We start from the raw sequence: 24,941 nt of genomic DNA on the forward strand, positions 1-24,941 counted from the left end.
GAGCCCCGCGCGGCAGCCTCAAGCGGCGGGGCGGGGCCATGCAAATATATGCTAACGACGCCAGCCGCCTTAAAGGGCCCGCGCCGCCCTGGACGCTGCGACCCCCGTCCCGCCCCGCCGTGTCCGCGAGAGGACCGGGTCCGCGGCATCACAGGGAAGGCGTTTCCCCGAGTGTCTCGGGACGGTCCTGGGGCGGCGGGGATGCGCGGGGTGGCCGCGGGGGCAGGGGTCCGGGGCGTCTGCGGGGAGCTGACCCTGACTTCCCTCTCCGGCCGCGCTCCCGGCCCCACCCCCCACGCCACCCGAGGCCTGGGTTCGGAACCGGGTTCAGGCCCCGGAGCCGTCGCCGCAGCGCAGCTGGTGGGCGCTTGGTGGAGCCCGCGGACCGCGGGAGAGGGAGGGTGGGGGCTGTGGGAGCGCGGGGGACTGGAGGGCGAGGGCGGTTGTTGCGGGGCTGGGGTCCTCGGGAGGCTCTGCAGTCCCTGCGGGCCTGGGAGGGACAATGTTAACTTGTAACGTTTGGTGGAGCTCAGCGTGTGCCTGGACATGCCCAGGGGTTACATGAATAATTTCATTTACTTACAACCTTTATGAGATGAAAACTATGATTTCCATTTTGCAGACAAAGAAACTGAGGCCCAGAGAAATGAAGTAACTTATGGGAGGTCCTGGAGCGGGCAAGTGGCAGAGCCAGGGTCAGAGCTCAAGCAGGTGCTGGTGTGGATTGAACTCGTGTAAGCTGCGTACAGGCTGCCCCCCGAGTGGGAGATCTTGGGAGAGGGCGGGGGGTGAGGTTCAAGTGTAACCCTAGCCTTTATTCAGCTTCTCCTCGTGCTGGACGGCATGGCTTCCCCTCCTTCCCAAGCCCTTCTGCTCTGCCACCCCAAATCACAGCTGTTACTGTCAGGACTGAGGTCACATTCTACGGACAGGGAAACTGAGGCTTGGCTCCTTTTACCACAACTGGTCTTAAGGGAGTGGTGCCCCCCCACTCCTGTGCGGGCCGACCCCCACCCCACACCTTCCCTGGGTGCTCTGGTCAATCCTGTCCCTGCTGCCCTCAGAGCCTCCCTGGCCCTGTCTGAACAGGAGGATTCCACACCTGCTTCAGACGACCTTGGTTCGGACTGATGGAGATCACCTGTAGGAGGAGCCCTGGCATGTAGGGACTTTCACAGCGCATCCCAGATTTTTTTTTTCTTTTTTCTTTCTTTTCTTTCCTTTCTCTCTTTCTTTCTTTCCTTTCTCTCTTTCTTTCTCTTTCTCTTTTCTTTTCTTTCTTTTTTCTCTGTTGCTCAGGCTGGAGTGCAGTGGCAGGATCTTGGCTCACTGAAACCTCTGCCTCCTAAATTCAAATGATTCTCCTGCCTCAGCCTCCTGAATAGATGGGATTCCAAGTGTGCACAACCGTGCCCAGCTAATTTTTGTATTTTTAGTAGAGACGGGGTTTTACCATGTTGGCTAGGCTGGTCTTGAACTCCTGACCTCAGGTGATCCGCCCACCTCGGCCTCCCAAAGTGTTGGAATTACAGGAGTGAGCCACCACACCTGGCCTCATCCGGGATTTTGACCAAGTGCATCAGGACACCCTTGTTTCCAGAGCAGAGACCCAGCCAAAGCGGCTGTAGTCAAGGAAAGGAAGTGTGTGGGGCTCAGGAACGGTGGTGTCCCAGCGTGTGCTAAAGTCAGGCAGGGCCGGACCAAGTCACACGGCAACAGCATCAGAACGCGATTTCTCTCACTCCAGCTCTGTGTGGGGCACAGACGGCCCAGGGCAGCTCCCGTCATCCTTCCTGCACAGCAGGCCCAGCCAGAGACAGACGCTTTCTCAACCAACGGTCCCAAGGCCACCTCTTTCTGGATTCTGGGTCAGGAACTGATTGTGGGGCCAGGGGCAGGGAAGTGAGCTGCAGCCCTGGGCTGGAAGGGATTCTCTACAGGAAGTCAGAGGAAGGGAGGGTGGATGGCAGGCAAAGCTGGGTCAAGGGCTCAGAAGAGGCGATGCGGCCACCACCCCCACTGCGTCACGGGGCTCGTACGCATCTGAGACTTGCAACAGGACGCTGTCAAGGGGCTGTGGCTCGGTGTTGGCAAGAGGCTTCACCACGGGGCTTGCTGGCAGTGAAGGGAGATGGCTTGTTTATGGGCGACAGTGGCTTGGGGTGTACAAATGTGAGAAGGGGCCTTACAGGCAGGCCACAGTTCTCCCCAGAAAGGCCTGGTGGCGGCTGGTGACCTGGAGATGCTTGGTTAGACATCGGGAATGTGGCCTTCTTCAAAGCAGCTGTGTGGCACCGTGGCTGCTGTGTTCCCTTCAAGCCTGCCACCTGATTCAGACATCTGAAAGCAGCTGAGATCCAAGCCTCACAAGAAGTCGCTCTTCCCCCATCAGCTCTGCGACGGTGAAATATCATGACTGGGCACGGTGGCTCACACCTGTAATCCCAGCACTTTGGGAGGCCGAGGCTGGCGGATCGTTTGAGCTCAGGAGTTTGAGACCAGCCTGGCCAATGTGGCAAAACCCATGTTTCTACTAAAAATACAAAAAAATAGCCATGCATGGTAGTGTGTGCCTGTGGTCCCAGCTACTTGGGAGGCTGAGGTGGAAGGATCACTTAAGCACAGGAATTCCAGTGAGACAGAGCGAGACCCTGCCAAGAAAAAGAAAGAAAGAGAAAGAGAAAAAGAAAGAAAAAGGAGGGAGGGAGGGAGGAAGAGAGGAAGGAAGGAAGGGAGGGAGGAAGGGAGGGAGGGAGGGGAAAAATCACATATTATCATGTGCAGAGGAGGGTGTGGGGAGTGGGCACTCAGGCTCCTGGTACAGCCCCTTGGGAGGGCCACCAGGTAGCAGCTATTATAATTCAAGAAGCGTGTGTTCCGCGGCCTGCGTTCTTGGTGTCTGCTCTGGAGTGACACTCCCGTCTTTGCACGGGAAGGCTAATGCAAGCATGGTGTTGCAGTGTGATTTGTAATAGGAAAGAATTCGGAAACTGCCCACGTGCCCACCCATGGCCGACTGGCTGATCCAGCGCCATGTGTCCTGCTGGCTGTGGCCAAGGGCGTGGGTAGAGGCTGGAGTCCCACCTACACCCTGTTTATGGATCCATGGCCCCACGGTGGGGCCATAGCCCGTGAGGAATCAGGCACCTTTCCAAGACCCACGAAGCTGCTGTGTCAGCTGGTGGCTGCCCTGGGCTGACCACTCTGGGACCTGTCCCAAAGACAGAACACTGCCTTGAAGCCAGGAAGAAGGGATTTGATCCAAGTGTATCAGCAGGGCCACTCAGACATATTGTTGGATTTTTTTCTTTTTTGAGATGGAGTTTTGCTCTGTCACCCAGGCTGGAGTGCAGTGGCGCAATCTCGGCTCACTGCAAGCTCTGCCTTCCAGATTCAAGCAATTCTCCTGCCTCAGATTTCCAGGTAGCTGGGATTACAGGCACACGCCACTACGCCCAGCTACTTTATATATTTTTAGTAGAGATGGGGTTTCACTATGTTGGCCAGGCTGGTCTCAAATGCCACACCTGACTTCAGATAATTCACCCACCTCGGCATCCCAAAGTGCTGGGATTACAGGCATGAACTACTGTGCCCAGCCTCAGACATATTGTTGAGCAAATTAAACAATTTATGAGAAACAAGAAAAGCAGAAAGCAGAAAAGACCCACAATAACCATATACGGTATTTGTGTTTACCACACGCACACACACATTGCCTCATATCTTCTGAGCCCCTTGATCCAGCCTTGCCTATTATCCATCTCCCTTATCCTGCAATTTCCTTTAGAAAAGCCACCTTTGTCCCTGTCAGCCCAGGGTTTAGTGACGCTGCCCCATGCCTGGACCATTAAACCTAGGCTGGGCCCATCAGCTCATTTCCTGCCCCTGGTTGGAGACTCAGGTAGCGATGTCTGTGGACCATGAAGATGGGCAAATGACAGTTGGGCACTATTGTTGGGGCTCTGTGGGGCACACACTTGCAGCTCCTAGCTGTGACATGAAGGTTCTAGGAAAGCCAGAGGTGCCCAGCCCTGGAATGTAGCCATCCGGGTGCAGACACTCTGATGGGCAGCCCCCGGGTGGCCCTGCCCACGGTCGCTCCTGTGGGGACCCAGGACCCTTGGGTCAGGCAGTGAGGAGGGGGTGCTGTGCCCCTGGTTGTATCACTCACGGTGAATTCCATTCAAGGCTCTTTGTGTGTAAGTGACAGGAAGCCCAATGCAGAGAGGCCTGAGCACAAAGCACTGTGTTTGGCTTATGTCACCCATTTCAGAGATGGGCCCTCCCTGGACCCTATGCCAGCCCCAGCCTGGTTGGTCTTCTCCTCAGCCCAGCGTCTTTGTAGTCCTGGTTCCACATCCTCATGCACTGGTACCTGGCTTCCCTGCTGCCATGAACACCACCAGTGGAGGTCCTCAACCCCTTGTTGTTGACTTTTGAATGTTTATTAATTCATTAATTGATTTTTGAGATGGAGTCTCACTCTGTCGCCCAGGCTGGAGTGCAGCAGTGTGATCTCTGCTTACTGCAGCCTCCGCCCCACTGGTTCAAGCGATTCTCCTGCCTCAGCCTCCCGAGTAGCTGGGATTACAGGCGCCCGCCACCACGCGCAGCTAATTTTTGTATTTTTAGTAGATACGGGGTTTCACCGTGTTGGCCATGCTGGTCTCGATCTCCTTATCTCAAGTAATCTGCCCACCTCAGCCTCCCACAGTGCTGGGCTCACAGGTATGAGCCACCGTGCTCGGCCCACATTCTGTGCATTCCCCCGTGGCAGGCGCCTGGGCTGCCTTCGCACTTCCGTGGTGAACATGCTACACCCCCTTCCTGGGTGCACCCCCTTCCTGGTAAACGATGCTCTCCCCTTTCTCAGCACCTCTTTGGCAGCATTTCAGCTCTATATGAGGCCATTCTCACAACGCTGCAAAGAACTACCTGAGACTGAGTAATTTATAAAGAAAAGAGGTTTAGCTGACTCGCAGTTCCACAGGCTGTACAGGAAGCATAGCTGGGGAGACCTCAGGAAGCTCTCAAGGTGGAAGGTGAAGAAGACGCAGGTACGTCTCACGTGGCCAGAGCAGGAGAGACAGAGCGAAGAGGGAAGTGCTACACACTTTTACACAACCAGATCTCGTGAGAACTCACTTCCATGAGAGCAGCAAGGGGGAAATCTGCCCCCATGAGCCCATCACCTCCCACTAGCCCCCTCCTCCAACACACGAGGCTTACATTTCAACAGGAGATTTGGGCGGCGCCACAGAACCAAACCCCTTCAACCCCACGCACTGTAGCCCCGCATGGGTGGGTTCTGGGCCCCCCGCTCTCAGCGTCCCCCCTAGCTGGCCTCCATCACGAGATCTGTACTCACCAGCTCCTTGTTGCTGGCCAAGCGCTGCCTAGGTTTGTCCACTCCAACCCAGAGCAGGTGCCCAGGCAGCCCAGGTGCCCTGGACATCCCAGGGTGAGCCGCAGGCCGGGCGCTCACACCAGAGTCCCAGCCCGGCCGCCTCTCTGCAGGCTCTCCACCTAGAAAACTGGGTGCCGTTATTTATTTATTTCAGGACGGTTGAATATGTCTTTATCCCAGAAGTGCTCATTCTGAACAATAATGAGAAAACAAAATTAATCTCTTCATCTCGAATTTATTAAAGTTAACAAATATCGCCTTTGTAAAATTTTCAGATTCCTTAATTTCAGCTATTTGTTGCAGAGGAAATAATCTGCTGTCACTTTGCGTGGCATTTGGGGGAATTAGCTTTGACCCAGCCTGGGAAACCCTGAGGCCCAGGGGCCATGGGAGGCAGTGCCCACTGGGCGCTCTGCAGATGACGCTGCGTGCCCTGTCACCCACCTGCATGCAACTGAGGTCGGCTTCTGAGGTCTCACTGCACCCGAGGTGCTTTCCCAGTGCACCCATGGGCTGTGGTGTGCGAGCAGGTTGGGCAGGTGGGCGGAGGCGTAGGCAGCTCAGCCACACCCCGGCAGGCCTTGCAGCAGACTCAGGCAGAACAGAACACAGAACACAGGTGTTCCTAGTTGACATATTTTTGTTTTTTTTTCAGACGGAGTCTCGCTGTCACCCAGGCTGGAGTGCAGTGGTGCGATCTCGGCTCACTTCAAGCTCTGCCTCCGGGTTCAAGCGATTCTCCTGCCTCAGCCTCCAGAGTAGCATGCGCCATCACGCCCGGCTAATTTTTGTGTTTTTAGTAGAGATGGGGTTTCGCTATGTTGTCTAGGCTGGTCTTGAACTCCTGACCTCAGGTGGTCCACCCACCTCATCCCCACAAAGTGCTGAGATTACAGGCGTGAGCCACTGCACCCAGCCCCTAGATGACATGTTTTGAGGCACGGTTTTGTATGTGTGTGTTATTTTTTATTTTTATTTATAATATAAAACTACAGAACACTTCATGAATTTTTGTGTCATCCTCGTGCAGAGGCCACACTAATCTCTGTGTCATTCCAGTTTTAGGATAGGTGTTGCTGAAGTGAGCAGTCTGTTGTTTTTTTAAAAATAAAGTTCTAAATTTTTAGAAGTTAAATTTATAGAAAAACTATAAATATAGGAAAGTTCCCATGTATCTTTTTATTTTTTATTTTTGAGATGGAGTTTTGCCGTTACTGCCCAGGCTGGAGTGCAATGGCACAATCTCGGCTCACCATAACCTCCACCTCCCGGGTTCAAGTGATTCTCCTGCCTCAGCCTCCTGAGTAGCTGGGATTACAGGCATGCGCCACCACGCCCAGCTAATTTTGTATTTTTAGTAGAGATGGGGTTTCTCCATGTTGGTCAGGATGGTCTCGAACTCCCGACCTCAGGTGATCTGCCTGCCTCGGCCTCCCAGAGTGTTGAGATTACAGGTGTGAGCCACTGCGCCTGGCCCCACGTATCTTTTTTAAAAATAAATGTTATTGTGTGCATTTAAGGTGTACATCGTGGTGTTGTAGGGTGCGTATATGCAGTAAATTGGTGACCACAGTGGAACAGGTGAGTTTTGCATCATCTCACAGGCACCTGTCTTCCTCCCACAGTCAGAGCAGCCGTGATCCACGCATTAGCAAACACCTGGAACATAATTATTCTCTGTAGCCCTCAGGTGCACACAAGCCCGTTTGAAGGGGCTCACCCTGTCGCCCACTGTTTTATTCTGTCTTTATATATTTGATCCCCGCCTTTTTATTTATTTATTATTTTGAGACAGCTTCTTGCTGTCTTGCCCAGGCTGGAGTGCAGTGGTACGACCACAGCTCACTGCAGCCTCGACCTCCTGGGCTCAAGCAATCCTCCCGCTTCAGCCTCCCAGATAGCTGGGACCACAGGTGCACACCACCACACTGAGCTAATTTTTAAAAAAATTTGTAGAGATGGGGTTTTACTATGTTACCCAGGCTGGTCTCAAACTCCTGAGCTCAAGTGATCCTCCCACCTTGACCTCCCAAAATCCTGAGATTACAGGTGTGAGCCACCGCACCCAATACCCCTGCCTTTACTTATTTATTTATTTTTAAGATTCTGCATATTTGTGAGATCCTGTGATGTTTCTTTCTGTGTTTGGCTTGTCTTGCTGCATCGTGACCCCCAGTCCATCCATGTAGCAAATGCAGGATCTGTTTTTAAGGCTGAACAATAGTCCGTCATCTCCCTCCATGTGATCATATACACCACATTCTCCTTATCTGTCCGGCCACTGATGGATGCCCAGGTGGTTCCCCGCTTTGGCCGCTGTGGGTAGTGCTGTGGTGGACGTGTGTGAGTGTGGACACCTAGATGGGTGGTGAGCTTGATTCATTTGGGTACAGGCCCAGGGGAAGGACTGCTGGGCCCTGTGGCAGTTCTATTTTTAATTTCTTAGGAATTGCCACATTGTTTCCATAATGGCTGAAGTGCCCATACACCTTATACCCACTCTCCTCTGTAATTAACATTTTATCTCATCATGGTCCATTGGTCACAGTGAATGAACCGTAATGATACATTGTCATTAAGCACAATCCGCATGTTATTCAGGTTCCCTGAGTTTTTCTCTAATGTCCTTTTTTCTGTGCAAGGGCCCTGTCTGGATCTCATGTGACATTTATTTATTTATAAAATGTATTGTTATTATTTTGATACAGAGTATCACTCTTGTTGCCCAGGCTGGAGTGCAATGGCACGATCTCGGCTCACTGCAACCTCTGCCTCCCTGGTTCAAATGATTCTCCTGCCTTAGCCTGCTGAATAGCTGGGATTATAGGTGCCCACCACCACGCCCGGCTAATTTTTTGTATTTTTAGTAGAGATGTGGTTTCACCATGTTGGCCAGGCTGGTCTTGAACTCCTGACCTCAGGTGATCCGTCCACCTCGGCCTCCCAAAGTGCTGGGATTACAGGCATGAGCCACCATGCCCCGCCCTTGACTGGGGATTTTATTTGTGTTGAGCACGTTCTTACTTTCTGCAACTATAAGGTTGTGTGTTTCCTGCCCCAGTCCTTGTTTTGTGTTTTTTTGTTTGCTTGGTTTGCTTTTGTTTGTTTGTTTTTGAGGCACAGTCTCACTTTGTTGCTCAGGCCAAAGTGCAGTGACGTGATTATAGCTCACTGCAGCCTCAACCTCCCGGATTCAAGCAATCCTCCCACCTCAGCCTCCTGAGTAGCTGGGACCACAGGTGCATGCCACCACGCCTGGGTAATTTTTGTATTTTTAGTAGGAACAAGGTTGCCCAGGCTGGTCTCAAACTCTTGGGCTCAAGTGATCCTCCTGTCTTGGCCTCCCAAAGTCCTGGGATTACAGCCACCGTGCCTGGCCCTGAGTTCCTTGTATTGGAGAATGGAATTAGAACCTCCTAACCTAAATATGAAACAGAAAGAGGCTCTCTAGAGGATGTGGATATTTATTTGGGAGGGAATATGTGTGCCATAGTAAACTGTGTGTATATTAAGGAGGGAAAAGGAAGAAAAAGGGTTTTAAAGGAAAATGAGGATGACATAATTGTTTTGAAATGATTGTCCTTGGCTACGAGGATGAATGACAAGATGATGCCAGTCCAGGGTTGGACAGGCCGTCGCTGGGCAGATTTCCTCGCAGAAGTATTTTCTGGGCAAAGTTGTGGTTTTTGCATCTCTTTTGTGGTAGTTTTTATCAGGCATACAAGGCTGAGAACCCTCCCTTCATAATCTTCCCTGGCTCTATTTGTCAGGTGATTTTATTTTTACACTAATAACTCCATTTTGCTTCTGAAAACTTTCCTATTTCCCCTTTTTAAAAATATTTTTTAATATATATATTTTTTGAGATGGAGTCTCGCTCTATTTTCCAGGCTGGAGTGCAGCGGTGTGATCTCAGCTCACTGCAACCTCCGCCTCCCGGGTTCAAGCGATTCTCCTGCCACAGCCTCCTGAGTAGCTGGGATTACAGGCATGCGCCATCACACCCAGCTAATTTTTGTATTTTTAGTAGAAACGGGGTTTTACCATGTTGGCCACGATGGTCTCAAACTCCTGACCTCTTGATCTGCCCGCCTCGGCCTCCCAAAGTGCTGGGACTACAGGCATGAGCCACCGTGCCCGGCCTCTTAAATTTTTAAAAAATAAATAAAGATGGAGTCTCCCTATGTTTCCCAGGTTGGTCTTAAACTCTTGGGCTCAAGGGATCCTCCTGCCTTGGCCTCCCAAAATGTTGGGATTACAGGTTTGAGTCACTGCACCCAGGCAATTTTTTTTTTTTTTTTTTTTTTTTTGAGAGAGGGGACTCTGTTGTCCAGGCTGGAGTGCAGTGGCGTAATCAAAGCTCACTGCAGCCTCCACCTCCCAGGGTCAAGCAATCCTCCCACCTCCATCTCACAAGTAGCTAGGACCACAGGTGTGCACCACCAGACCCAGCTAACTTTTAAGGATTTTTTTGCAGAGGCAGGGGTCTCACTATGTTGCTAAGGCTGGTCGTGAACTCCTGGCCTCAAAAGATCCTCTCGCCTCAGCCTTCCAATGCACTGAGATTACGGGTGTCAGACACTGTGCTCGGCCATATTTCCCCCTTTGATGGAGATCTTTCTCAGGCAGCCAGATGTGGTGGCTCATGCCTGTAATCTCAGCACTTTGGGAGGCCAAGGCAGGTGGATCTCGAGGTCAGGAGTTTGAGACCAGCCTGGCCAACATGGTGAAACCCCATCTCTACTAAAACTACAAAAATTGGCCAGGCATGATGGTGTACGCCTGTGGTCCCAGGTATTCTGGAGGCTGAGGCAGGAGAATTGCTTGAATCTGGGAGGCAGAGGCTGCAGTGAGCTGAGATTGCACTACTGCACTCCAGCCTGAGTGACAGAGCAAGACTGTCTCGAAAAAAAAAGAGGCCAGGCGAGATGGCCCATGCCTGTAATAACAGCACTTTGGGAGGCTGAGGCGAGCAGATCACCTGAGGTCAAGGGTTTGAGACCAGCCTGACTAAAATGGTGAAACCCTGTCTCTACTGAAAATACAAAAATTAGCTGGGCATGGTGGTGTGCGTCTGCAGTCCCAGGTACTTGGGAGTCTGAGGCAGGAGAGTTGCTTGAACCCGGGAGGTGGAGCAGAGGTTGCAGTGAGCCAAGATCGTGCTATTGCATTCCAGCCTGGGCAACAAAGTGAGACTCTGTTTAAAAAAAAAAACAAAAAACTTTCTCAGGCATCACTGATCAGTCTTTCTGTACTTAGCTTTTTAGTTTTTTGTTGTTTTTTTGAGACGGAGTCTCACTCTGTCACCCAGGCTGGAGTGCAGTGGCTCAATTTTGGCTCACTGCAACCTCCGATCCGCCTCCTGGGTTCAAGTGATTCTCCTGCCTCAGCCTTCTGAGTAGCTGGGATTACAGGCGCCCGCCATCGCACCCGGCTAAGTTTTGTATTTTCAGTAGAGATGGGGTTTCACCATGTTGGCCAGGCTGGTCTCAAACTCCCGATCTCAGGTGATCTGCCCGCCTCAGCCTCCCAAAGTGCTGGTATTACAGGTGTGAGCCACTGCGTGCGGCCCTGTACTTAGGTTTTGATGTCCTGGGGATGTCCTGGTTGCTGGTCTTGCCGCACACTGGGTGAGGTTACTGTGGGTGGTGACTAGGAGTCAATGTCAAAACCCTTTTAGCCACAGTTGAGCAATAAGAGAGGTTTGGACCGGGCGTGGTGGCTCACGCCTGTAATCCCAGCACTTTGGGAGGCTGAGGCGGGCGGATCACAAGGTCAGGAGATCGAGACCATGGTGAAACCCCGTCTCTACTAAAAATAGAAAAAAAATTAGCCGGGCGCAGTGGCGGGCGCCTGTAGTCCCAGCTACTCGGGAGGCTGAGGCAGGAGAATGGCGTGAACCCGGGAGTTGGAGCTTGCAGTGAGCCGAGATTGCGCCACTGCACTCCAGCCTGGGCGACAGAGCGAGACTCCGTCTCAAAAAAAAAAAAAAAAAAAAAAAAAAAAAAAAGAGAGGTTTGGAGAGCGTGGTTCCCGGGCTAAGTCCCCCTGGGGCCCGTTACTGAGTTCAATTTTTTCTGCTTTGGAGTCTCTTGCTGCCATCTTGACACGCTGGGCCAGCATGATTCTGCTAGGAGTTGTACTTCAAAATTTAACAAGGAACGAACGCAAAGCTTGAAAAGGGGAAATACAAGGTAAAATTAATAGTAATGTGGCAATCCCAGTTTGCATAATGGCTTTGAGTCACGAACCCAGGCGTAAAGGCAACCAGGGGAATAAATCAGATGGCCACAGGGTGGGTGAGACCAGCTGCGACCCTGTGACCTGTTTTCTTATTTTGTGCATGTGGGTCTCAGCTTTCCCAGAGGAGTTTCTCCAGGTGCAGCACGTGGTGTCAGCAACAGCACAGGCATTTCCTTACTTAACCAGCCGGGACTAAGGGATCTCCTGGGTCAGGTTCTGTGGAGTTGCCAGCAGAAGCCATGGATCGTGAAGGTTCAGCGACACCAGTGTCCTGCCCCATGGAAGAGGTGGGCACTGAGATGGGTAAGAGCCTCGTCGTGACAGGAGTCCTGTTCTGGCATCCGGGGAAAGCCGTCTACAGCACGAAACGTCCGATTCGCAACCTGGTTTGCAGTTTGAATGTCTCTGATTATGGCATTAGGGGGTACTGTGAACTTTTTGTGTGGCCCACCCATCAGACGCAAGGCTGCTTTTGGAGAATTCATCTAGTTTTAGCTGATAGGACTTCAGGAACAGAGAAGTTTCCATTTTTAGTAATTCTATGGAAGAAAGAAAGATTAGATGAATCTAGAAGAATGTAGGTGTTACGTGCGTCGTCCGTATAAGAGGCCACCTGAACCTTAGTGTGAGCAAAAAGGCTGTTTATTCACTTGGGTGCAAGGGGGTGAGTCTGAGAAAGGAGTCCGCGAAGGTGGTAGGCTTATCATTGGTTCTTATAGGTTTGGGATAGGCGGTGGAGTTAGGAGCAATTTTTTGCGGGCAGGGGATGGATGTTACACAGTACATTCATAAGGGCGGCGAGCGTGTATTGTCACAAGAGGAGGGAGGAGTGTTACAAAGTACATTCACAAGAACTGGGAATATCACAATGTACATTATCACAAGGGTGGGGGAATGTCAGGATGGCTTGACCATAGTGTGGCCAGCTCAGAGGACCTTACAGGGCTCCCGGCCCTGTGTACATTTTCAAATATCACATTTTAGTCAGTGTCTTGACCATGTGGGGCCAGGCGTGGTGGCTTGTGCCTGTAATCCGAGGACTTTGGGAGGACAAGGTGGGCGGATCACCTGAGGTCAGGAGTTCAAGACCAGCCTGGCCAAGATAGTGAAACCCCGTCTCTACTAAAAACTAAAAAAATTAGCCGACTGCCGTGGCAGGTGCCTGTAATCCCAGCTACTCAGGAGGCTGAGGCAGGAGAATCGCTTGAACTCGGGAGGCAGAGGTTGCAGTGAGCTGAGATCGCGCCACTGCACTCCAGTCTGGGCAACAGAATGAGACTCAGTCTTAAAAAAAAAAGAGAGAATGGAGTTTAATTGGACCAATGCAAATGATCATATTGTCCTAAGAGTACTCACAAATAGTTTGAATTTTGGAGAAATCAGTAGGAAGAAAAAGCAAACGTTTTCATCTTTGTTTACAAAAGTTTACTTTACCAAACTGTTTTAAACTACAGGTAGTTTAAAAGGGAGGGCTGGGGAGGCCTTGCGGGAGGGTGGAGCAGTGAGTGAGTGCGGGCAGCTGCCTATGGGGCCAAGGAGCCCAGGCTCGACTGCTGAGGAGGCTGGATGAAGACAGTTTAACCAAACAACCAAAGTGCTAGATGACCTAGAGAAGCCTGAAGAAGGGAGGACTTTGGTTCAAAAGACCAATTAAGTTTTAAAAACCTTTACTGCTCTTTAAAATCTGCTTTTAGCCAAACTGGGCCACAGGGTGAGATCCCATCTCTACAAAAGTACAAAAATTAGCCAGGCATGGTGGTGCACACCTGTGGTCCCAGCTACTCAGGAGGCTGAGGTGGGAGGATCACTTGAGCCTGGGAGGCCGAGGCTGTAGTGAGCTGTGATTGTGCCACTGCACCCCAGCCTGGGCGACAGAGTGAGACCCAGTGTTTAAAAAAAAAAAAAAAAAAAAAGGTCAGGCGCAGCGGCTCACACCTGTAATCCCAGCACTTTGGGAGGCTGAGGAGGGTGAATCACTTGAGGTCAGGAGTTTGAGGACTGACCAACATAGCGAAACCTTGTCTCTACTAAAAATACAAAATTAGCCGGGCGTGGTGGCGGGCACCTGTAGTCCCAGCTATTCAGGAGGCTGAGGCAGGAGAATGGCGTGAACCCGGGATGTGGAGCTTGCAGTGAGCCGAGATCACACCACTGCACTCCAGCCTGTGCAACAAGAGCGAAACCTTGCCTCAAAAAAAAAAAAATCTGTCTTTTTTTTTTTTTTTTTTTTTGAGACAGAGTCTCACTCTGTTGCCCAGGCTGGAGTGCAGTGGCGCAATCTCGGCTCACTGCAAGCTCCACCTCCCGGGTTCACGCCATTCTCCTGCCTCAGCCTCCTGAATAGCTGGGACTACAGGCGCCCGCCACCACGCCCGGCTGATTTTTTTTTTTTTTGTATTTTTTTAGTAGAGATGGGGTTTCACCGTGTTAGCCAGGATGGTCTCGATCTCCTGACCTCGTGATCCACCCGCCTCGGCCTCCCAAAGTGCTGGGATTACAGGCGTGAGCCGCCGCGCCCGGCCAAAAACAATCCTGTCTTGTATGTTGTTCCATTCCTTTGGGGGTTCAGGGCTGTTGCCACCTAATGTAGGTCTGTAGCAATGTCAGTGTGAAACCCCATCCTGCGGGGCATGGGATCACTTTTCACGGTTCACATCCTTGTAAAAATCATCAGTCATCATCTTTTCGGAAGTTTGACAAACACTCTTTGGAATCCGGAAAAGTCAAGCAGAGAAGGAAAGAAAGGGGCCACTTACTGTGCCTCGAATCGGAAGACTGTGGTGGACCAGCCTCATTAAGGCCTGTACATGTCTTCAGCAAGAAACTTGGAGAAGCCCCTAAAGATATTGCCAGGGAGAAAACAAAGAAAGCTTCAGATCCTCCTTCCTAAGCTGTCACGACTACTCTTTTAAATGGCCCCACGCTTGGATTTCTGTCACCACGAATGGGGGAGCCTGGGCGAGTGTGATTTACCTCACTGCACCTGCCGTGGAGCCCACGCTGCTACGCCTTCCTTAGACTGTTGGGACGCTGAGTGGACGGTCAACTCCCACCACCTGTGCCTGTGAAAGGAGCTCTGGCTGAGAGATTGTGCAGGCTTCGGGCCGGGGCCTGTCGTCGTTCTGTGTTGAGGAGATGGTGTGGACTGTGGCAGAGCCAAGCCTGAGCCCCGCGCCAGGATGAGTGGAGCGCCTGGAAAACCTCATTTCCAGCGTGGCATGTCTTCCTTCCGTTACACTGAAAGTTTTACCCAACGACGCGTTTAAGTTTTTTTTTTTTCTTTTTGAGATGGGGTCTTGCTCTGTCACCCAGGGAATCCTCCCACCTCAACCTCCCAAAGAGCTGGGACTACAGGCGCACACCACCACATCCTGCTCTTTTTTTTTTTTTTTTTTTTTTTTTAAATTTTATGGTGATGGGGTTTTGCCACGTTGTCCAGGCTGGTCTCAAACTCCTGGTCTCAAGCTATCCACCTACCTCAGCCTCACAAAGTGCTAGGATAACAGGTGTGAGCCATCATGCCTGGCCAAGTTTTGTTTTGTTTTAATTTTAAATTAAATTTTATTTTTAGAGTTGGGCTCTTGCTATGTTTCCCAGGCTGGTCTTGAATTCTTAGCTTTGAGCCATCCTCCCAGCTTGGCCGTCCTAAGCAGTGGAATTACAGTCGCGAGCCGCTGTGCCTGACCTCACTGAGGTTTTTTATCATAGAACAATAACAAACGCGCCGTGCCCATAGTTCTGTATCTAGTGAATGCTGTCGCTAGGACTTGCTCCTGGTTAGTTTGGCCTCAGATACTGTATTTTTCCATGTTTCTACGTTGAGCCTGGCCTTGTGTGACTTGTGTGAAACATCCACTTCTCCACCCTCTTTGTTCTCTGCCAGTGGTAATTTCTTGAGTCATTTCATTTTTGCTGCAGGAAATCAGGTTTTTTTTTTTCAGATGGAGTCTTGCTCTGTTGCCCAGGCTGGAGGGCAGCGGCGCAATCTTGGCTGACTACAATCTCCCTCTCCCGGGTTCAAGCGATTCTCCTGCCTCAGCCTCCTGAGTAGCTGGGATTACAGGTGCCCACCACCACACCTGGCTAATTTTGGTATTTTTAGTAGAGACAGGGTTTCACCATGTTGGCCAGGCTGGTCTCGAACTCCTAATGTCAGGTGATCCGCCCACCTTGGCCTCCCAAAGTGCTGGGATGACAGGCGTGAGCTGCCACACCCGGCAGGAAATCAGGTTTTAAGGGACTTGCCTATGAGTGAGTGTGATGGCTGGAGCCTCTCAACACTGCAGATCGCTGTAAATGAAGAGTGTGGAATGACGGATCTCTACGGTTCACGTGGGCCATCAGACTGATAAGCTGTACATAATCTGTAGGATATTCACATTAATATATTTACATAAATATAACTTTAAAGAAGATTTACTATAACAGCTAAAATTATGACTAATGATATTAGATTTTAAGTTTTATACAATTTTGAAACATTATTTATTTATTTTTGAGACGGAGTCTCACTCTGTCGCCCAGGCTGGAGTGCAGTGGCACGATCTCGGTTCACTGCAACCTCCGCCTCCTGGGTTAAAGTGATTCTCCTGCCTCAGTCTCCTGAATAGCCGGGATTACAGGCGTGTGCCACCACGCCTGGCTAATTTTTGTATTTTTAGTAGAGATGGGGTTTCACCATGTTGGCCAGGCTGGTCTTGAACTCCTGACCTCAAGTGATCCGCCCGCTTCAGCCTCCCCAAATGCTGGGATTACAGGTGTGAGCCCCCACGCCCAGCCATGAAACATTTGTATTAATAACATAACTGTAACTGAAAGAACGTCTAATGTAATTTATTATTTGATAGTGTCTCTCACATAATTTACTAAATAAGCCTAGTCATTTAATGCCTCAACAAAATGAGAGATAAGTTTTTAAGGCTCTCCTAGGGCCCAACTAGAAAATCCCAAAGTTAAGCCTAGGTCAGAAAAACTTAATTTAGAATTTTGTTCTTGGAGAAGCTGCTAAAGATGTCAAAAGGTTTAAAACAATTGAATGAAAGGTGATCATAGGTCACTGTGAAATAATAGTCGTTTGTTTCACTGAAGTGATAATCAAAAGACTTTGAAAGCAAGAGAGAGATAGTTACACAGCACTGGCTGCGGCAGCACAGACACTAAAATTGGAGTGACACAGAGGAGTTAGCAGGGCCCTTGTGCAAGGATGACATGCAAATTCGTGAAGCCTTCCATATTTTTAAAATAATAAAATTATAAATATTAAAAAATTATTTTTTGGCCAAGTGTGAGTGCTCATGCCTGTAATCCCAGCACTTTGGGAGGCCGAGGGGGGCGGATCACCTGAGGTCAGGAGTTTGAGACCAGCCTGGGCAACATGGCAAAACCCGGTCTCTACCAAAAAATACAAAAATTAGCCGGGTGTGGTGGCGCCTGTAATCCCAGCTACTCGGGAGGCTGAGGCAGGAGAATCGCTTGAACCCAGGAGGCAGAGGTTGCAGTGAGCAGAGATGGTGCCACTCCACTCCAGCTGGGGCAACAGAGCGAGATTCCATCTCAAAAAAAAAAAAAAAGCCACCATTTCAGGGTGTACACTTCCATGCATTTAGGACATTTACAAAGTTGTGCGGGCCAGGCGCGGTGGCTCAAGCCTGTAATCCCAGCACTTTGGGAGGCCGAGACGGGCAGATCACGAGGTCAGGAGATCGAGACCATCCTGGCTAACACGGTGAAACCCCGTCTCTACTAAAAAATACAAAAAACTAGCCGGGCATGGTGGCGGCGCCTGTAGTCTCAGCTACTCGGGAGGCTGAGGCAGGAGAATGGCGTGAACCCGGGAGGCGGAGCTTGCAGTGAGCTGAGATCGCGCCACTGCACTCCAGCCTGGGCGACAGCGAGACTCCACCTCAAAAAAAAAAAAAAAAAAAAAAAAAGTTGTGCAGACGCCACCTTGTGAATGTCCTAAACTCCACCACATTCCAGCCTGGGCAATAGAGCCAAGCCTTGTCTTACAAAAAAAAAAAAAAAAAAAAAAAGTTTTTTTAAAAAGGTTACATGGATGTAACCTTTATTTATTTTTATTCATTTTTTTCGAGACAGGGTCTCAATCTGTTGTTGCTCAGGCTAGAATGCAGTGCTGCAATCTCGGCTCACTGCAACCTCCACCTCTTGGGCTCAAGTGATCCTCCCACCTCAGCCTCCCAAGTAGCTCTGCACCACCGCACCTGGCTAATTTTTTGTTTATTTTTTGTAGAGATGGAGTCTCACTATGTTGCCCAGGCTGGTCTCAAACTCCAAGGTTCAAGCAATCTTCCTGCCTCAGCCTCCCAAAGTGCTGGGTTTACAAGTGTGAGCTACCACATCCACTCCTCTTTCTTATAATAATTACAAAAAATATTGACTGGAATGCTAAAGCTGTGAGTTTTATCTCAAACCCATTAGAAAAGTTAGCAGATTCAAAGTAAGCAGAAAAAAAATAGAGAACTTAGAAGGCTCTCCACATTAGCTCTATAGTTGAAGGCTTTTTCTTTTTTGAAAAGACTGTTTGAATAATGATAATGTGAGCTCTTAATTTTTCTTGATGTAATTTGTCCACCAGTTAAAAAAATGTTCATGAGAATAGGCTATAATATGTAGGTGGCTGGAGTCCCAGAAAACTTGGCATGTCTTAATATTTAAGAATCCCATTCTGTTTCTTATTAATATCTTTAGAGCAAAGAAAATTCTTTTTTTTTTTTTTTTTTGAGACGGAGTCTCTCTCTGTCGCCCAGGCTGGAGTGCAGTGGCCAGATCTCAGCTCACTGCAAGCTCCGCCTCCCAGGTTCACGCCATTCTCCGGCCTCAGCCTCCCGAGTAGCTGGGACTACAGGCGCCGCCACCTCGCCCGGCTAGTTTTTTTTGTATTTCTTAATAGAGACGGGGTTTCACCGTGTTAGCCAGGATGGTCTCGATCTCCTGACCTCGTGATCCGCCCGTCTCGGCCTCCCAAAGTGCTGGGATTACAGGCTTGAGCCACCGCGCCCGGCCTGAGCAAAAAAAATTCTGTAAATCCTGTCAGAGAATGTTAGGAGTTCGACCAGTGTTTTTAGATGGTGGTGACTGGCCTAGCAGCTTTAAAAAAGTTTTTTCTTTGTATCTCCTAGTACGTATTTTTTCCAATTATGAATTCAATGTGAAACCCAGTGGTTTTTAATTAGCCACCCTGTGTCCACCATTTAGAATGTTTATTTTTGTTCTTGGAAGATTTTTAGAAACAAAAAAGGGAAAATGGCCATATCATGCGTGTGACCAAACTATAATCAGGATTTGCAAAAAAATTTTGACCCAGGCATGTAGATCCAATGAAACATTCAGCTAGGAGCAGTGATCAACAGTGAATTTACCAGAAAGACACACCTCCAGACAGAATCTGAGTTCTGTCAAGAAAGACACTTGTTTTTCTGTTTTGATCCTAGGAGGAATGTAAGGGCTTTTATTAAGGCAACCTTATAACCAAACCAAATCCTGAATAAAGTGGAGAGCTTCTACCTAAAAAGAGGGAGGCCTGGCCTGAGAGAAGATTCAGCAGGGCAGAAAAGGCAAGAGGCAGGAGTTAGCAGCTCAGGTGGGAATCGCCGGTTCTAAGAGCCACGGTTTCCTTCCAACAGTGACTGCTTTTCAGGTCCCACTTCTGACACCATTTATCTCAACTGAAGTATCAGGGAGAGGCTCTTTAAAAGAAAATTATATATATATATGTGTGTGTGTGTGTGTGTGTGTGTGTATATATATGTGTATATATGTGTGTATATATATATATTTTTTTTTGAGATGGAGTTTCATTCTTGTTGCCCAGGCTGGAGTGCAGTGCCGTGATCTCAGCTCACTGCAACCTCTGCCTCCTGGGTTCAAGAGATTCTCCTGCCTCAGCTTCCCGAGTAGCTGGCATTACAGGCATGCACCACCATGCCCAGCTAGTTTCGTATTTTTAGTAAAGATGGGTTTCTCCATGTTGGTCAGGCTGGTCTTGAACTCCCGACCTCAGGTGATCCACCCACCTTGGCCTCCCAGAGTGCTGGGATTCCAGGCATGAGCCACTGTGCCCGGCAAGAAAATGGTATTCATTTGGGAATGGGGAATTGCAGTGGGAATACGTGTGCCATAGTGAACTATGTGCATTACTGGGGGTGAGGGCTGGGGGTGAAAGAAGATGAAGCCTTTACAGAATGAATGAGGAAGATGACATAATTGTTTTGAGATCATTCTATTTGGCTGACTGGGCACAGTGGCTCACACCTGTAATCCCAGCACTTTGGAAGGTCGAGGCAGGCGGATCACCAGAGGTCGGGAGTTTGAGACCAGCCTGACCAACATGGAGAAACCCGTCTCTACTAAAAAATACAAAATTCACTAGGTGTGGTGGTGCAGGTGCCTGTAATCCCAGCTACTTGGGAGGCAGAGGCAGGAGAATCGCTTGAACCTGGGAGGTGGGGGTTTCGATGAGCCAAGATTGCACCATTGCACTCCAGCCTGGGCGACAAGAGCAAAAATCCATCTCAAAAAAAAATCAGAAATTTATCTTTGGCTACAAAGATCAATAACGAAGGCAATGCCAGTTCAAGGTTAGACAGGCAGTTTCTGGGTAGAGGTTTTCACGGTAGCTTTTGTGTAGGTTTCAATGGCCTTTGTGCAATGTTGTGTTTTTTTGCATTTTTATTTTTTCATTTTTTTCTTTTTGTTTTTTCATGAGTCCGTATGAGTCCATTTTTGCAGTCTTTTCTGATCGTTTTGTTTTCAGGCATTGATGTGTGAGAGCCTTTCTCTTCAGGGCCTTCCTCAGGCCTGTTTGTCAGGGCGTTTTGTTTTATTTTGTTTTTTAAAACAGAAGTGATTCTGACAACTTTCATGAAATCAAGACCTGGGCACTAGGTTTGTTCATTGCTGCTTGGGCCTCATTGGTCAGTGAAAGAAACGTGTGTGTACGAAGCCCTGCACATACACATACACAAATATTTTCCTATGCAACCTTACCTGTAGCTGTGTTCAGCTGCATGAGTTCACACTGACATCTCCAACCCTCGTCCATCGCCACATGCACCACGCCAGCCGCTCCCCTTGCTCACCCTGGGAGTCGCCTTGTCCCTCTCTCTTGCTCTCCCTCTTCCCAACCGTGGAGCCCAGGACGCAGCCTCCTCAGTCCCTCTGGGGCCTCCCGCGGCTCTGTGCACTCTCGCGCAGGCCCCCTTGCAGTGGACTTGACTCTCTACTTTCAGCCTCCCCACCCTGCTCTCCCCAAAGCACATTCTGAGAGCTCTCTGAAGCACATGGAGGCCTGAGGCTGAGCCCTCTTTTGCGTCCCTTTCTTCCCAGGATACTGCTTGGGGAAAGGACTTGCTCGGGACCCATCTGTCAGCTGAATGGAGGTCGGGTGGTGCAGGGCTGGCATCCAGAGGGCACTTCCTCTGCATGTATGCTGAGCCCCTGTGAGGTGCCAGGCTCTCTGCTTCCTGGGAGCTGGGGCCAAACTCCGAAGAAAGCAGAGCTGCCACCCTCCAGAAGCTGGTGGGTCCTGGGTGGTGGTGGCCAAAAGGGACACTGGCTACTGCAAGCTTGTTTCTGCTTTTGCACAATTTTTTTTTTTTTTGAGATGCAATCTCACTCTTTGCCAAGACTGGAGTGCAGGGGTGCAGTCTTGGCTCACCACAACCTCCGCCCACGGGTTCAAGTGATTCTCCTGCCTCAGCCTCCCAAGTAGCTGGGATTACAGCCGCCCACCACTATGCCCAGCTAATTTTTGTATTTTTAGTAGAGGCGGGGTTTCACTATGTTGGCCAGGTTGGTCTCAAACTCCTGACCTCAGGTGATTTCGCCTGCCTTGGTCTCCCAAAGTGTTGGGATTACAGGCGTGAGCCACCGCACCCAGCTGCACAATTTTTCAAGAGCTGGCAGGACCTGCTGTACTCAGAAAGAAACCTGGGTTATTTCCAGGTTAGTAGAGGCATCAGCTGGCCTTGTTTCCATGGTAGTCTAGCAACCCACGGCAGAATCTGTCCAAGGGGAAGACAGAGGTGGCTCAGCTCTGCAGTATTTGAGATCTGAACCAACGAAAAATCGTCGGCAGTGATTTCTCAAATTCTTTTTCAACATTTGACTTTCATGTTTCCCTAAGCTGCCCCCGCTGAATAGCTAATGAACTTGTAATTAAAACAACTTTTCACATGGTGAAAAGCCGCATTCCAGCACCCGTGTCTCGGGCTCTCAGTCCGGGGCTGGAACCCAGCCCGGCGCAGCAGGTGTGCAATCCCGGACCCTCATGTTTATGGAGTGGGTAGAACGGCTGCCCTCCAGGACCCCGCCCCTGTGCACCTTCTTGTGGGAACACCTTCCTGGGGGCGGACCTGGCCCACGAGGTGCACCAGGGTGCTGGCCGCTTTCAGCCGGGGGATGAGTGGCCGTATCGCGCTCAGTGGAAGCCCAGTTCCCTGCACTGTGGATTGCGAAAGGAGTTGAAGAAAGGCGGAGGCAGCCTGGGCCTCGTGCTGCACCGGCGCCGGGAGGGTCGTCCATGCGCCACCCCGGCCGTCCATGCGCCACCCCGGCCGTCCATGCGCCACCCCGGCTCTGGGACCCTCTGGAGCGGCCGGGGCCCAGCGCCCCCTGCCCTGGGGGAACCGCCCGCTGCCTGGCGTGATTCCCGTGGTTGGGGCGGAGAGTTGGCGTCTGCTGCTCACCGGAAAGGAGCCGAACGCAGCGTTTAGTCTCCAGTCAAAACGGAGCAGCGGCGAGACAGCGCGGGGGGCGCCAGCAACCGGGGGGCGCCTGGTTCTCCGGCCGCTCCCTGCAGCTGAGGAAACTGAGGCTGAAGAGGCCCGGGCGGGGCGTCCCTGCCCGCCCCACACTCCGCCCGCAGCGCCTTCCGCTCCTTCTGTTCCGGGTCCCAGCGGGGCGCGCTTTGCCCTGGGGAGGGTTCTGTCGTCTGTCTGGGTTGAGTAACGTTTCCAAGACGCCAACAGTTCAAAGATCTAATACAAATGTCTCCTTTTTTTTTTTTTGAGACAGGGTTTCACTCTCACCCAGGCTGGAGTGCAGTGGCGCGATCTCGGCTCACTGCAACCTCCACCTCCCGGGTTCAAGTGATTCTCCTGCCTCAGCCTCCCGTGCAGCTGGGACTGCAGGCGTCCACCATCATGCCCAGCTAATTTTTTGTATTTTAAGTAGAGTCGCGGTTTCACCATATTGGCCAGGCTGGTCTTGAACTCCTGACCTCAGGCGATCCATCCACCTCGGCCTCCCGAAGTGCTGGGATTACAGGCGTGAGCCACCGTGCCCAGCCACAAAAGTCTCTTTAAAAAGTTTATCCGGCCGGGCGCGGTGGCTCAAGCCTGTAATCCCAGCACTTCGGGAGGCCGAGACGGGCGGATCACGAGGTCAGGAGATCGAGACCATCCTGGCTAACCCGGTGAAACCCCGTCTCTACTAAAAAATACAAAAAACTAGCTGGGCGAGGTGGCGGCGCCTGTGGTCCCAGCTACTCGGGAGGCTGAGGCAGGAGAATGGCATGAACCCGGGAGGCGGAGCTTGCAGTGAGCTGAGATCCGGCCACTGCACACCAGCCTGGGCGACAGAGTGAAGACTCCGCCTCAAAAAAAAGAAAGAAAAAAAAAAAAAAAAAAAAAAAAAAAGTTTATTTAGGTCCGGGCGCGGTGGTGCTTGCCTGTAATCCCAGCACTTTGGGAAGCCGAGGTGGGCGGATTACTTCAGGTCAGGAGTTCGAGACCAGCTTGGTTAATATGGTGAAACCCCATCTCTATTAAAAGTACAAAAAAAAAAAAAAAAAAAAAAATATTAGCTGGGCGTGGGGCACGCGCCTGTAATCCCAGCTTCTCTGTCCCGAGGCTGAGGCGCCAGAATTGCTGGAACCTGGGAGCCAAAACTGCACCACTGTACTCCAGCCTGGGCAACAGAGTGAGACTCCATCTCAAAAAAAGAAAAAAGAAAAAGTTTATTTAGGCCGTTTGGTGGCTCACGCCTGTAATCCCATCACTTTGGGAGGCCGAGGTGAGTGGATCACTTGAGACCAGGAGTTCGAGACCAGCCTGGTCAACACAGTGAAACCCCCATCTCTACCAAAAAATGCAAAAATTAGTGGGATGTGGTGGTGTGTGCCTGTAGTCCCCAGGAGGCTGAGGCAGGAGAATTGCTCGAACCTGGGAGGTGGAGGTTGCAGTGAGCTGAGATCGTGCCATTGCACTCCAGCCTGCGCATCAAGAGCAAGAAACTGTCTCAAAAAAAAAAAAAAAAAAGTTTTTCAGTGTATTCACAGATTTGTGCAACCATCACCAGCCTGTTTTAGAATATTTTTAGCACTTCAAAAAGAACCTTACAGCCATCAGCAGTCACTCCTTATTTCTCCCCAATCCCCCCAGCCCTAGGCAACCACTACTGCTTGTGGATGTACCTATTCTGGACATTTCACATAAATGGGATCTTAGGTAGATGCCGAGCAGTGGGATTGCCAGGTTGCATGTTCAGCCTTTTGAAGAAGAGCCGGACTGTTTTCCAAAGTGCTGTACCATTTTACATCCCACCTGCAGTGTATGAGCGTTCCAATTTCTCCAACACCCCCTACTCTTGCCAGCACCTGTGCTGTCTTCTTGATCCAGCTGTCCTAACCGGTGTGTGGTGGCGCCTCACTGCGATTTGCGTTGCCCTTCCCTGACGGCTAATGGTGTTGAGCCTCTTTTCCTGTGCTGACTAGCATCTGTATCTGTTATGTGGAGGAATGTCTATTCAGATCTTTTGACCATTTTTTAATTGGGTTATTTTCTTTTTATTATTGAATTGTAAGAGTTCCTTACATATGCTGGATACAAATCCCTTACCAGACACGCGATTTGCAGTTTTCCTTCCATTCTGTGAGCTTTTCACTTGATGGTGTCCTTTGACGCACAAAAGTTGTACGTTTTGATGAAGTCCAGTCTGTCATTTTTTCTCTCGTTGGTTGTGCTTCTGTGGTCCTGTTGAAGACACCACGGCCACCACAGTCGCAAAGGTTTAGCTTCTAACGCTGGTCTGCAGTTTCCACTCTTACCTGTTGGCCTCTGAGCCAGTTTGAGTTCACATTTGCACATGGTGTGAGGGAAGGATCCAGCTTCGTTCTTTGCACGTGGACACATGCCTTTCCCAGCAGCGCTTGTTGAAATGAGCACTTTTTTGTCCCCTGAATTGTCTCGGCTTTCAGTTCTGCCCCATCAGTTAGCTCTGCATGGTCCAGGTCCCTGCGCCGTCCAGTAAGTTTTCCAACTCTGAATTG

The 24,941-nt window shown here is 50.5% G+C and overlaps 2 non-coding genes across 2 annotated transcripts; one reads left to right on the top strand and one right to left on the bottom strand.

The window, feature by feature from the left end:
• Nucleotides 1-6,395: 6,395 nt before the first annotated feature.
• On the bottom strand, nucleotides 6,396-6,499 carry LOC112428162 (U6 spliceosomal RNA). Its single transcript, XR_003020069.2, has one exon. It is a non-coding gene; the product is annotated as a U6 spliceosomal RNA (small nuclear RNA).
• Nucleotides 6,500-16,785: 10,286 nt separating this feature from the next.
• Nucleotides 16,786-16,891, top strand: LOC112428167 (U6 spliceosomal RNA). Its single transcript, XR_003020072.1, has one exon. It is a non-coding gene; the product is annotated as a U6 spliceosomal RNA (small nuclear RNA).
• Nucleotides 16,892-24,941: the final 8,050 nt, after the last annotated feature.

This window comes from Macaca nemestrina, chromosome 10 (genome assembly GCF_043159975.1).
Source record: "Macaca nemestrina isolate mMacNem1 chromosome 10, mMacNem.hap1, whole genome shotgun sequence".
Lineage (NCBI taxonomy): Eukaryota > Metazoa > Chordata > Mammalia > Primates > Cercopithecidae > Macaca > Macaca nemestrina.